Source organism: Sus scrofa, chromosome 9, assembly GCF_054392235.1.
Source record: "Sus scrofa isolate SSC_HxYL_T2T_F1_AM1 chromosome 9, Sscrofa_HxYL_maternal_Yorkshire_Landrace_v2.0, whole genome shotgun sequence".
NCBI lineage: Eukaryota > Metazoa > Chordata > Mammalia > Artiodactyla > Suidae > Sus > Sus scrofa.
In genome coordinates, this window is record NC_139391.1 from 91,905,271 (window position 1) to 91,919,028 (window position 13,758).

The window sequence follows — 13,758 nt, forward strand, 5'->3', positions numbered from 1 at the left end:
CCACTTCTAGTGATCACATGTTGGCATGAAATAAGTATGTTTAGGATTATATTTTTAAAAACATCTAATCAGTGTTCTATGCTTTATAAAGGATTCCATAGGTATTAGTGATAGGTATGTACTAAATTATACAAGTTAAAAATAAAGTCCACAAATTGAAAATACTACACTGAAGGGGGTCACATCATCAATTCTTGAACTTACTAATTCAACATGCCTTCTCTCAGAGTTGGTTTCAGAGTGGATGGTGCTCTCTGTTCAGCCTTAAAACATGACAAACCTAATTTATGTTCCCAATAGCAGTCACCATATTTCCTCGCGTTTCCCATTTTGTCGTTAAAACCTCAAAAAGAAAATTCCCTCGAATGATTCTTTCAACTCCAAGCAGCAGTGGGAACGCTCCAGGTACCAACCCACAAGCCTCCCTTCCCTCAAAAAGAAGTCGAGGAGCCCTGGAGCCCTGGCGCTGGGTGGCGCGCACCTGAGTAGCCGGCTCCCTCCCGGCACGGTCTTCCTCCTGGGCCCTCGAGGGCCTCGCCAGGAGAAGCTGAGCCCGGGCGGGCGGGCCAGCACCTTGCGCCTCGCGTGGGCGTGCTTTGCTTCAGAAATCCCAAGTCATTTCTGGTGCCCGCCCGGGAACGATCGCTGGTCCAGCCCTAGCTCCCCTCCGCTACACCGCAGGCCGCTCTCTGGGTCCTCCTACCCCACGCACATCCTTGGCCGCGCGCCCAGGTGTCCCCCCACCCCTCGGCCCTCCCCTCCCGGGCCTGGGGCTCTCCGGAGCCTGGTCCGCGTTCCCGCCGCGGGTCCTGCCTCCCTTCCCACCCGGCCCCGCCCAGCCTCCGCCGCGCCGGGGCTCCGGGCCCTGCTTCTGTGTCTCTCCCACCTCCATCCTCCACCCCCTCCCAAAGAGGAGCTATTTTTAGCAAATCCTCAGCGCGCCGCCAGGGGCTCAGCTCGCAGCTCGCAGCCACTCGGCCGCCCTCCCGAGTTCCCCCTCCCGTGCGGCGGCCGCGGAGGCGGCGGCGGCGCGTCCCGCACATAGCGTAGCGCGCACCCAGCCTGCCCCGCCGCGCCCGCCGTCCTCGCCGCGGTCTTCTCTTCAGGCGCCTACCGCGGCTGGCAAGTCCCTGCTGGCAGAGCAGCGGAGGTCCCCGAATCAACTTTCAATTCCCCCTCTGCTTCTGCCTCACCATTCTCTTCTCCGTGAAAGATGGCTGTTTGGAGAAGGGGGCGAAGTTAGGGGGTCCTCGGCGCGGGGCGAAGGAGGGCGCGACAGCCTCGGCGGGAGCGGACGGAGGTGAGTGGCACTACAGCCGGGTCCACGGCTGGTACCCGGGGAAAGCCGGGGGAACTGGGGGCCAAGCCTCCTCCGTGTGCGCCGGTGTATTACCTGCTCGGGCTCCCCAGGTTCACAGCATCCCAGTCAGGACCCCGACACAGCTTGCCTGGCCTCTTGCTGCCCAGAGGTGGGAGGTTTAAGGGGGCCATTGTCGTAAGTTCGGGGCCAGGTGATCTTTGTGGTGCAGACTCTGACATCTGCTAGGCTAGTGAGACAAGGGGTCGACAGCATGACAGGCCCCCCCCCCCCCGCGCCCCCGTTGATGTTGGAGCCGAGTTATGAATGAAAAGTTTGTACTGCCAACGTGTTGCTTGAGGGGAGAAATATTTAGTGGGGGTACCTGTGAGGTTTCGTGGGGGACTTGAGTTCCAAGTCCGTACATCAGAATTCTGGGTTTTAAGAAAAGTTCCGGAGCCTGGGGGATGGGAGATAAAGCAGATCCTTGGCTAGTGGAGTGATGAATCGTAAACTTCTTGGAGTAAACTGATTAATTAAACACCAACCTAGGCTGTCACTGCGGGGACCAGAGGGAGCAGAGGACGGGGGCGTTACTTGAGTGCCTACCAGGCGGCTTCTGTTTGGCTTTGAAGCGGTCGCCCCCTGGTCCGCAGTGAGAGGTGCAGGGTCAGAGGCCTGGGCGGCAGTGGTGTGGTTGGAGCCGGACCGAGGCTGAGAGGAGAGGAGGCTGCGGCGGGGAGCTGAGGACGCGGCTCCTGGGCTCTGGAACTGGAAATGTTCTAGTGAGTCTCCTCTGCTCTCATTTCAAGAAGATCTGTCGCGCGTGTTGTCCCTGCCAGGGAGGTGTGCGTAATCTCCTAAAAGGAAGTTTTAGATTAAGGAACGATAGCATTTTGAAATCTGTGAGAAATGGGATGTCTGCGTAAATATCATTATTCGCGTGTCTTGCGTGTGTATATGTAAAATGTGGGAGTCAGGGTAAGAAGGGTTTAAAAAGTTTAACTTTAGAAAAGAAAATGAAGAGTTAATTTTTTTCTCCCCAAGTAGTATAACAATGCTTATACAACTAAATGCTCTTGGTGTGCTGAGATTTCTCACAAAGGGCAGGATTTAGGAATTACAGGTATTTGGAGTACAGTCATGTTTTCACATTTTGCAGGCATTATTGAAATCTGGGAAAAGGGAAAAAGTAGAGAATCTGTATTAAAGGAAAACTAAATTATTTGAAAAAAAGTCATTTGACATTAGAAAAGGTCTGGATGTTATTTTCTGATGCTGTAAAAATCTTTTTAATCCTGTAATTAATAGCAGCACAGAATAAGTTGCAGCTAGTAAATGAGGACAATTAAAAATATTGTTTGGAAAGGGTATGTTTTGAACTATGCCATGGTACCTTGGGTGTTTATTGTGGGATTTATTGTGACAGAAAATTTGTTGTTTTATATATTTACATTTTACCACCGATAATTAGCCCTTCTTTTCCTTTTAAACCACTGTTGAAGTTCGGACCAATTTAATTACCCAAACACCAAATCACTGACATGCCTTCTGGAAAGCTTGTGTATTTAAAATGCTCAGTAGAAATGTTATATATTCAAAAGAGCAAATAATTTTGTCAGTTCTAAAACTTTCTTGTAAGTCATTTTCATCCATTTTGTTTGAATGAGGCAACTCTCAAGGAGAAAGGCATTTTCTTGGGATATGTCATTTTCTGTGTGGGAGAAAGTGAATGTTTTCATATATGTTTCAGACACAAACAGGTGCATGTAGGGTAGGAGCCCTGTTTCTGACCTTTGTTGTCAGCATGCCAGTTAAAGGGAAAAATGCTTTCCCAGCTCTTCTCCTGAATTAATCATTTTCGCTAAAGAATGGACATGATTAGATGCACATAAGTTTGTGCAGAAGGAAGTAAGGAGTTTTAAATTAAGTACCAGTTTATAATTAGGAAGTAGGTGGTTTTTTTGTTCTTTTTTTTTTTTTTTTTTTCCCTCAGTCTTCCTGTTTCTCTCCTGTAATTGATTCAGCCTATTGGGCTGGCCTTTATTGGAAAATCAGACCAGACACACTTTGGCTAAAGAGTGGCAAATTAAATTGCTATCTTGTGTAAAGATATTAACTCTTCTGAAATTAAAAAGGTAATTTTATATATTGTCACAGACTGTTAGGACTGTTTTATGCCCATTATTATGCCCGTTATTATAGTAGACAGAGTTGCTTTACGAAGTTACTGCAATTAAATGTAAATATTTATTGTATATATTTGGGTTATATTTGGGTTTTAAGGAGTTTTAAATCGTTAAGCCAGCTGACCAGATAACCTTTTAAATTAACTAGTTTAAATGATATACATAGTTCAGATTTGTAAATATATGCATCGAAAGTTGTATTAGTATTATATAGCTTTCATTTCTTTTTATTAGAGTTATTTCTATTTTGAATTTGTTTAAATATTACAACATATTATACTGTAATTTATACCCGCTTGGTGGGGTAGGTGTAGGTTATTCTTAAATAGAGATATGGAGAAGTAGCTAACAAGGAGAGTGATTTGAGAAGCATATGGACATCATAAAATCCTTCTGTATGCAGCATCTGTACCTTCTCATTAGTGAAATATTGTAGTTATGGCTATTTTTTTGCTATTACATCCAAATATGGCTTTTTTATTTTTGCTTCAATAGATTTTTTTAAAAATGTAATTTATATGAATGTTTAAGTTGGTGGGGGCTTTTATCATTTCAAACCCTTTCCTTTCATCAAAGACATCATACTTAATTTTTATTGCACCTATCCACAGATACATACCATTGTTTTCTAGCTTGTTATTAGAGCTCTTGCCTTTCTCTGTGATTCTTCAAAACACCTGAGAGATGGGTAGGAAGACATACCATTTTCATTTTCAGAAGGAGACAGCAGTACACTGATAGACCCAGAATTACACACTAGTGAATCAGTGTGAAGCTGAGAATAACATCTATATTTCCTGTGTCCTATTCACAATGGCAAGCTGCTCCCATGTCTATGTTATGACATTTTCATAAATTAATATATTCCTTAGTTTTAAAAATACTGAAATTTGTAGATGTGCAATTCAGATTTTATGCCAGTCAATGTAGTCCTAAGGGAAAGGACCCTTACTATTGCCTGCTGATGGGGGAGAGCCTTGATTCCAATAGCTAGTGTTCAATCAATCATACCCACCTATGAGGAGCAGCCACTCTGCAGTCAGTCTGTATCCCACACATCCCTTTGCCCCACTGGCTGCACCTTATCAACCACATACTGACCTTTTATTGGTCAAAGCTGCTTCCCCCGCCCTCTTTTTAGGGTTGCACATATGGCATATGGAAGTTCCCAGGCTAGGGGTCGAATTGGAGCTGCAGCTGCCAGCCTATGCTAGTGCCACAGCAACCCCTGATCCTTAACCCACTGAGCAAGGCCAGGGATTGAACCTGCACCCTCCTAGTGCTAGTTGTGTTCTTAACCACTGAGCAAAGCAGGAATTCCCTAAAGTTTCCTTGAGGTTTATCAGAATAGTTGTCAAGCTTGAGGATCATCAGGCTCACTGGTGAGAAAACTCAGAACCTGATTTTTGAAGATAGTATTGACAGAAGACAGTAATGGACTGCTCCCTCTAGAGGCAGCTTATGTCAATTAGGGATCACGTCCTTCTGAGTGTCAGGACATCCACTTTCTTTTGAGCTAAATTTATGGAAATCAAAGTGAACAGAGTTTTGCATTTATCTAGTCATTTCATTCCGTGTAGACCTCTTACCTTGATAAACCAGACTCAAAATGAAAGAAAAAGGATTACAACTGTTTTTCTGTAGAGAGGGTACTTTTATGACTGTCTTCTTCCTCCCAAATCCCCTCGCCTTAAAATTTGCCAGGATTTTTTAGAGTATTTGTTCACATGTTTCTGAGAGCCAAGTTGATAGACTGTTGATATTGGATTATTAGATTCAAAGTGGAATACTTTATCTAGGATGTAGGAGAAGCCATTGTAATTTTAAAGAAAATAGTAATATGTCAACTTTTTCAAAGTCACATGTATTTGATGAAAATACTTTCAGCAGTTTTGAATAAGCAGATGTTACCAGGAGCTCTCTATTAGGTTAAAATGTACATATATATATATATATATATATGCATTTACACGCACATATATATATACACACATGCATTTATATATATACATACTGTTCTTTTCTCTAAATGTATGGTTTATAGTAGCTCATCCAAATCATTTTTAAATGTGAAATGTTGAAAAACATGATTATTCAAATGTGGTTTGCTATTTACTATTACAAATTCTATTTAGAGCCCCAAAGAGAGGAAAATTCTCATTTTTTATATTCCCTGATGTACCAGAGGGAAGATAGCATGCTGCTGGTGGGATGGAGAAGAGTTGAGGTTGCTGGAAATGGTACTTTCTTACCATTTCTATAGAATCTGTGATGAGATGAGTGTGAACTAGTCTAGTATGAATGTGACAGTGATGAGTAGAATTTAAAATGGCCACTAAAGAAAAAATAAGATTTGAATCCCTCAGATGTCACTGAAGATATTTGGTAGCAAATCACTGAAACTAACTGTAGTTAATTTAAGCATTAAATGAACTTATTAGAGGATAGTGACTCAATTTGTTTTCTCTTGTTTTGTAACACAATAGCACAAATTTAACAGCTTGAAAAACACACGTTTATGGTCTCGGTGTCATTGCTCAGAAGTTCACACATGGCTCAACTATATCCTCTATTTGAGGATTTCACTAGGTGTTGGTCAGTGCCACAGTGTTAGCATAGGCTCACTGTGAAAATATCTGCTTCCAAACTTCCTTAGATTGTTGGCAGAATTTACCTCACTATGGTTGTAGGACTGAGGTCTTTATATTCTTGCTGAGGTCTTTATATTCTTGCTGGCTATCAGCCAGTGACCACTTTCTTTGCCATGTGACCCTCTCACAGGCATGAGTGACCCTTTTACAACATGGCAGCTTACTTATCAAAGCCAGCAAGGAAGAGTCTCTTGCTCAAGTATGATCTAAGGGAGTGCCATGATGTCACTTTTGTCAGATAACAATCTAATCAAGGGAGTGACATCCGTCACTTCTGCAATACTCTCTTGGTTAGAAGAAAGTCACATATTCTACCTAAGGTTAAGAGGAGGGGACCATACAAGGACGTGACTCATTGGAAGTCACCTTAGCATTGTGTCAGCCATATTGACTGGTTCGTACAGTCTCTGGGATAGACGGCAGACCTGGCTTAGAAGCCACTCCATCAGAACAATGCTCAGAATCACTCTGCAGAACTGATTCTGTGAGATAGTATTGCTGTCACTGATGGTAAACCAGCTCCTTAGTGGAAGGTGGGTTCTTTCATAAGAGAGAGGATTCCACATAACTAACAGTGCGGTTCAGTTGTTCATGACCAAAAAGAATGATGCATTCTTCACTGCAAAGGAAGGAAGGAGAAAAAATATGAGCAGATGATTGTTTAATGAAATGTTGAAGTTTTCCACCATGGAGACATGATGACCACCTGGAGGTAGAATTGAATTGGAGAGTAGCTAGGGTTGTGCACCTCCTTAGAAAAATTTTCTAGGATTTATGAGAATGGTGATGATGAGGCCCCATTTAAGAATTACAGTGATAACGAAGCGAAGCTTTAAAAAGATGAATGACTAATGTGTATGTAAGTCTAAGAATTGACCTCATTTTAGTCTCTAATACATTCCACATATGAAAGATTTTTTTTTTTTTTGCTTTTTAGGGCCACACTCCTGGCTTCTGGAGGTTTCCAGACCAGGGGTCCAATCACAGCTATGGCCACCGGCTTACACCACAGATAAAACATCATCAGATCCAAGCCGCATCTGTGGCCTACACCACAGCTCACTGCAACACCGGATCCTTAACCATTGAGCGAGGCCAAGGAATCGAACTTGCAACCTTATGGTTTCCAGTTGTATTTGTTTCCCTGCATCATGATGGGAACTCCACATATGTGAAAGATTTTTTAAGAGACTGGGCCCCCCAATCATAACAGGGAACCAACCTTGTGATTTGGAGTCCCACAATGTGGCTTCTGAGTATCTGCAGGAGGGAACCGAGCCGGAGACCATCTCAGATCCACTATATGTCTGTGGCCAAATAACTGGTGGCCCAATGACTATGGGGCCTTGTATATGGGCATTGGGGCCTATTGAGCATAGCGCATGCTCCAAGCCCTTTGCGGGAATGATTTTATATAACTCGTGCATCTCATCTCTGGCAACTGAGTGAGTTCAAGTTTCCCTATTTCCACTTCCCCTCACTCATTCCTCCTCCCCCCAAGTAAATGGATACTTTGAAAGGTTTAATGCTAAGGGTCATTCAGATAGGAGTGGCACTAGGGTTTGAATATAGGTCTGATTTCAAAACCTTTCTTTTTTTTTTCTTTTTTTTTTTTTTTGTTGCTCTTCGCTTTTTAGGGCAGCATGTGTGGCATATGGAAGTTCCCAGGCTAGGGGCTGAATCAGAGCTTCGGCTGGCCTGTCACAGCCACACTAGATCTAAGCCACATCTGCGAGTTAGATTGCAGCTCATGACAACAGTGGATCCTTAACCCACTGAACGGGGCCAGGGATTGAACCCACATCCTCATGGATACTAGTTGGGTTCATTACTGCTGAGCCACAGTGGGAACTCCAAAAGGTATAACCTTGAAATACACATCCCATACTCAAAATAGTAAGTGAAATTTACTGGAGAAAAACTTGCTTTTTTCCATTGAAGTGAATGTCGGCACTATAATTGCTCTCAAATCACTTCATTCTTTCTGAGAGAACTGGATACTGGAAGATGAAGGTTAAAGAGAGGAGTGAGAGACTGTGCTGTATCATGCCTTCTTTTATTTTCCCAGCAGGAAGTACACATTATAGGTCTCTCTTCCATATGAAAATAAGAGTGTGGAGTGGAGGCTGTGTATTTTTATTTCTGCTTATCATTTTGGCAGAAATCTGTGTCTCCTTTCTCTCTTATATGTAGATTTCTACTATTAAATTCAATCAGGAAACTTTATGAATTCTCATTGCCTTTTTGGCCAGAGGGTTCTTTCTATCTCTTTTTCAGTAGATACCACTGTTTTGATCTACCTGAAAAGTCTATTGAGACATTCCTCCTTTGTTCTTCTATTACTCAGTCCCCCTTTCTACTCTGTGGTGCCTCTGAATTCTATTCATAGATATTTTACTTTTTTTCCCCTTCTGTTTTATGTACTTAAATCTCTTCTTTAAGTCTCTTCTTTAAATGAATCTCATTCCATTGATCGGGATCATTGGCCCAGATCCCCTTGCTGCTCTGCTGCAAAATACCAGCTCAGTGTGCGACGCATCTGTGTTCTGTTAATTTTACAGAGTTGTACCCTATATCCCAGCATGGTCTGAGGAAGACTAAGATTTCCCTGGTTTGAGTCAAACTGTAAACATTTTAAACTGAATATCCCAAACTACACTCTGATTGGATTGTGTTAGGTCAGGTGTATATCATCTGTGGCCAGGTATACAGAACATTGGACTGGCCCCATCAGGGCTCAGGTATCTGCCTTTCTAGAGTACGACTGTTCTCAAACAGGGGAATTGTGAATCGCTCAGCCTGATTATGATTGACCACAATGACCTCATCCAAAGTGATAGCTGAGGAGTTTTTGAAATAAACTTAATTCTTCATATGGGTTTTTGATTTACTAATTTAGCTTAGACTAGAGTTGACTCTAATAAAAGTCAGAACTCCTTAGTGTGGCACCTAGATTCTCTTGTGGACTAGACCTAGTATATTTTTATTACCTTTATATTTTTTGCCTTTTTTTTTTTTCTTTTGTCTTTTTAGGGCCGCACTGGCGGCATATGGAGGTTCCCAGGCTAGGGGTCTAATTGGAGCTGTAGCTGCCGGCCTACGCCAGAGCCATAGCAACACCAGTTCTGAGTCACGTCTGTGACCTATACCACAGCTCACGGCAACACCAGATCCTTAACCCACTGAGCAAGGCCTGGGATTGAACCTGAAATCTCATGGTTCCTAGTTGGATTCGTTTCCGCTGCGCCATGATGGGAACTCCACCTTTACCTTTTTAAATCTTGTCATTCTCTGCCTTATGGCTTTAAGGAATTAAGCCATAAGCTTGGAGCTGGCAAGTGGCTTAGATTTTAGATAATGGGAACAGCCAGCCTAAGAGAATAAATCAACATGTAAAGAAAAGATATGCATGCATGTTCTTGCATGCGTGCCTGTGTGTGTGTGTGTGTGTAAGTGTTTGCACACATGGTGGGTAGGGAACAAATACTAAGAACATTTCAGTTTTTCATTTCTGGCATCCCAGTATTCTTGAGGCCATTCTACTACAGATTTTTCTGGAATTATGATATATAAGCAATAAATCATCCATAAATTGATTTTCTATCCTTGCAATTGAAAGAGGACTCAGTAGCAGAAGTTTCTATCAGCCTAGCATTTTCAGTGTATTTTTTGAAGCTAGTACTCCTAGAACTCCTGGCCATCTCTTAGCCAAACTCAGACTTTCCTCCTCTGTGGTTTTACTTAAGAAGCTGCACCTTCTCTGCTTTCCTTTTCCTCTAGTCCCAACTTAATTAAGTCCCTCCTCTTTTGTCATGCTTCCTCACTGTGATCTTGTTCTTCTCTGAATTCTTGCAGTAATTTAGAACTATGGCACTGGTTCACACAGGCTTACAAGTTGAATGTTAGTATTAATTGATTGAGAAAATCCATAAGGAAAAAAAAAAGATTACTGTATGAGTGAAATCTTTAAAAGAATTTCTTTAATTGCCCAGAACAGCATCTTTATACTTTTGAAATATAGTGGTAAATTTAGTAAATGGAATGATTTATATATGTATTTGGGATTTCTTTATAATTCCTCTGTGGCCCACTAGAGAGAGGTCCATGGTTTCCCATGACTTGGTGGAAAGGAGAGAAGTTTGTCCTCTTAATGAGCACCCTCTTTAAATAAAATGCCATAAGAAGAATGGTTTGATTTTAGCAAAGACTGCTGGTCTGTACAGTGTTAATCTAAGTTATTCTTTTAACATTTCACTTAAGTATATAGGAACATAAAATAAAATACAAACCCTTTCATTTATAGATTTCACAAATTATAAAACCAGAACCAATAAGAAAATATTAATGTGAACAACAAAATTGAAGAAATTAAAAGGAACAACATTGGCTTATGTTAAAAATGATACTGTGTTGGAGTTCCCGTCATGGCACGGTGGAAACAAATCCGACTAGGAACCATGAGGTTGTGGGTTCAATCTCTAGCCTTGTTCAGTGGGTTAAGGATCCGGCACTGCTGTGAGCTGTGGTGTAGGTCGCAGACTGCAGACACGGTTCAGATCTGGCATTGCTGTGCTGTGTTATAGGCCAGCGGCTGTAGTTCCAATTAGACCCCTAGCCTGGGAGCAAACATATGCTGCGGGTGTGGCCCTAAAAAAAAAAAAAAAAAGATACTGTGTTATGAAAAATTACATTGCCAGTGTTGAGTTTAAGAGTATAAAGATGTAGCCACAGATTCTGTTCTTATTTAATCTGTTTCTGTGTTTCATATTCATGTAGAAAGCATCCTTTTAAAAAGCAGATTAAAAAAATAAAAAGCAGATTAAAACATTAACTTCAAAGCTTTGTTTGCTTTTTCAGGGTAATCACATTTCATACGTGATGAAAACTCTACCAGTAACTAAATAATCTTCAAGTGTCAGTTTTAATGAAGTATCTCCTGAGAACTTGATAATGTTTTTTGTTCTCTTAAAGATGAGATTAGCGTTGTGAAGTTATTGAATTCTAAATCAAATGTGTAAGCCATACCCAAAGACTGCAGGAGTGTGGAACAGATTGTGTGGAAACTACACAGAGATAGGATGCATGTATCACCTTCACTCTGAACATGATGATTTTATCCACTACAGTGCAAGTACTTTTGGATGCCTCTGCTACCATGTGTTCTATAATGACTCAATTCATCCTTACCTTTTTTTGTAATCAGGCTCTATTTATTTAGCAAACTGTATGTTATTTGGCCTTCACCTAGCACATGCATAATTGAGAACACCAAGAGCAAATGCCAGAATGAAAATTCATTGGTGGTATTTAGTTTTAAGATGTTTGTTCAGACATTACTAATAATATATGTATTTTTTTTTAAGATTATCATTCCAGTGAAAATCCAAAAGGGGAGAAATAGTTCCACATTGTACTCATTGAGCTCAGTCTGAAGTACATAGTCTCAAATATTAATTGCCACTTAAAAGGTTTTACATCTTACTATAGGTTGTGTGTCATTAATTAGACTTTAAGTCCCTTGAAGGCAGAGATAACTTAGTAACTGCTTTTTTTCCTTCCACAGCACTCAGTGCATTTCTTATAGTTGGTGCCCAACTAGTGTTTACTGATTGACCAACTCTTTATTTACATGTCATAATTTCCTACTGTGCTTGTGAGTTCCTTGAGGGAGGGACTGTTTTAATCTGTGACCTCCTAGCTCCTAGCACAGTGACTCTCACATGAGAAATGCTCAGTAAACTTCCTGAAAGAAAGAATGGGTAAGTAACTGGCTTTGTGTCTATGTGTGTTTTAGATTTCATCTTTCACAGACAAGGGCTCTCTAATAGCTGTATAGGTCAGTGCTGTTCAGGAGAAATATTATTTGTCTGTGTTCTATAATATCATAGCCACTAGGCACATGTGACTTTTGAGCACTTGAAATGAAGGTAGTAAGTGAGGCTGAGAGCCTGAATTTACTTTTATTTAATATTAGTTATAAAATACAGTAGTACCTCCTTATTCATGGTTTCAGTTTCTGTGGTTTCAGTTACCGTGGTCAACCATGGTCTGAAAATATTAAATGGGAAATTCCAGAAATGAACAGTTCACAAGTTTTAGTTTGCACGCCATTGTGTGCAGTGCGATGAAATCTCTTACTGTCCTGCTCTGTCCTGCCTGGGATATGAATCATCTCTTTGTCCAGTGTGGCAACACTGTTTGTCAGTAGCTGTCTTGGTTATCAGACTGACTGTCTTGGCATCTTTGTGCTTATGTTCACGTAATCCTCATTTTACTTAATAATGCCCCCAAAGTGCAGGAATAGTGATGCTGGCAATTTGGATATTCTTTTACTGTGCCTAATTTATAAATTAAACTTAGTCATAAGCACATATATATGCTATATATATATAAAAGCATAAACATTGATATGTGTGTGTATATGTGTGTGTGCGTGGGTATATGTGTGTGTATATGTATATATCATGTGGCTAGGAGGCAGCCTAGGTCCAGATATAATGCTTCCATTCTCAAACTTATTTGTCCATATCTCCAGTACAATTACTTTTTTTGGTTGTAATCCTATATTGTTATTGGATATTGTTGTTAATGGATGGGTAAAGTGAGCTATATCACTTAAAAACATAGAGCAGTATATTCCACCAGATTGTTTTCATTCTTTTCCCAAGCGACCAACAACATTGCATATTACTCCTCACTCATCCTTCCATCTGATTTGGTTTTTCATCATTTCCTTATTAGTCTAGAAGCCTGAAACTGGCCACTTTACCAGATAAAGTTAACATTCACTTTTTTTTTTTAATGTCCCAGGTTTCCCTGTGTTTGCTAGTCCCACTGTTTTAATTGAGCAAAATTTGAATTTACTGTGTTCTTAAGATGTCTCTAAATAATCCTTCTCTTCTCTTGATTTCCTTGCTTTTCTTGTCCTTTTACCCCTTCTGGTATAGGAGAAGAATGAAGGAGCATTACATGCATTTAAACATATTATAACTCAATCCATACATAAGACATAATCCCCCCATAACAAGTTTCATAGCTGGTATCAAAATGTATGAAATAAATGCAACAGGATTTTCTATTTAGAACAGCAGGAATTACTTCCAGTAAGTAATGAAGATCTTTCATGCCACTTGTGCACTTCCAGAACAAGACTTAGATTAAAATCTATCACACATTTATTGAGCCCAGTATTGGGTATAATCATGTATATTATCTCATTTAATTCTTTTGAGAATGCTGAATCTAGTAATATGTAATGGTTATAGAGACTTAATATTCAAATAAATTGAAATAAATTCTGCTGAGAAGCAGAAACACTTTAGAATTTTCCACTCATTCTTTTTTGCTAGAGGTTTAACAGTTGTCTTATAGGATAGCATTTGAATGCATAGACTTTGTCATTGGACTTAACTTTTGTTCATTCTTTTAGTCTAGACTAGTACATCAGAATTTCTTTTCGGAGATTTGCACAAATGACTGTAAACTGTATGTTACAGCTGAATTAACACCTTTCTAGGACAAATTTAGATATATTAGATTTTCATATTGGAATCTACTTTTTTCTCCTTACTACAAAAAAGGTAGTCCTTTTTTGTTTTTTTTTTAAACTTCTACTTTCATG

General features: G+C 40.6%; 1 protein-coding gene across 13 annotated transcripts in view; it reads left to right on the plus strand.

Annotated features, from left to right (window-relative positions):
• Positions 1-935: 935 nt before the first annotated feature.
• Positions 936-13,758, plus strand: part of HDAC9 (histone deacetylase 9) — a 967,336-nt gene continuing 954,513 nt past the window's right edge. For all 13 annotated transcript variants that reach the window (XM_084977200.1, XM_084977210.1, XM_084977211.1 and 10 more), the window contains exon 1: positions 936-1,300. The gene's annotated coding sequence lies outside the window, so the exon portion shown is untranslated. The remainder of the gene's footprint in view (positions 1,301-13,758) is intronic.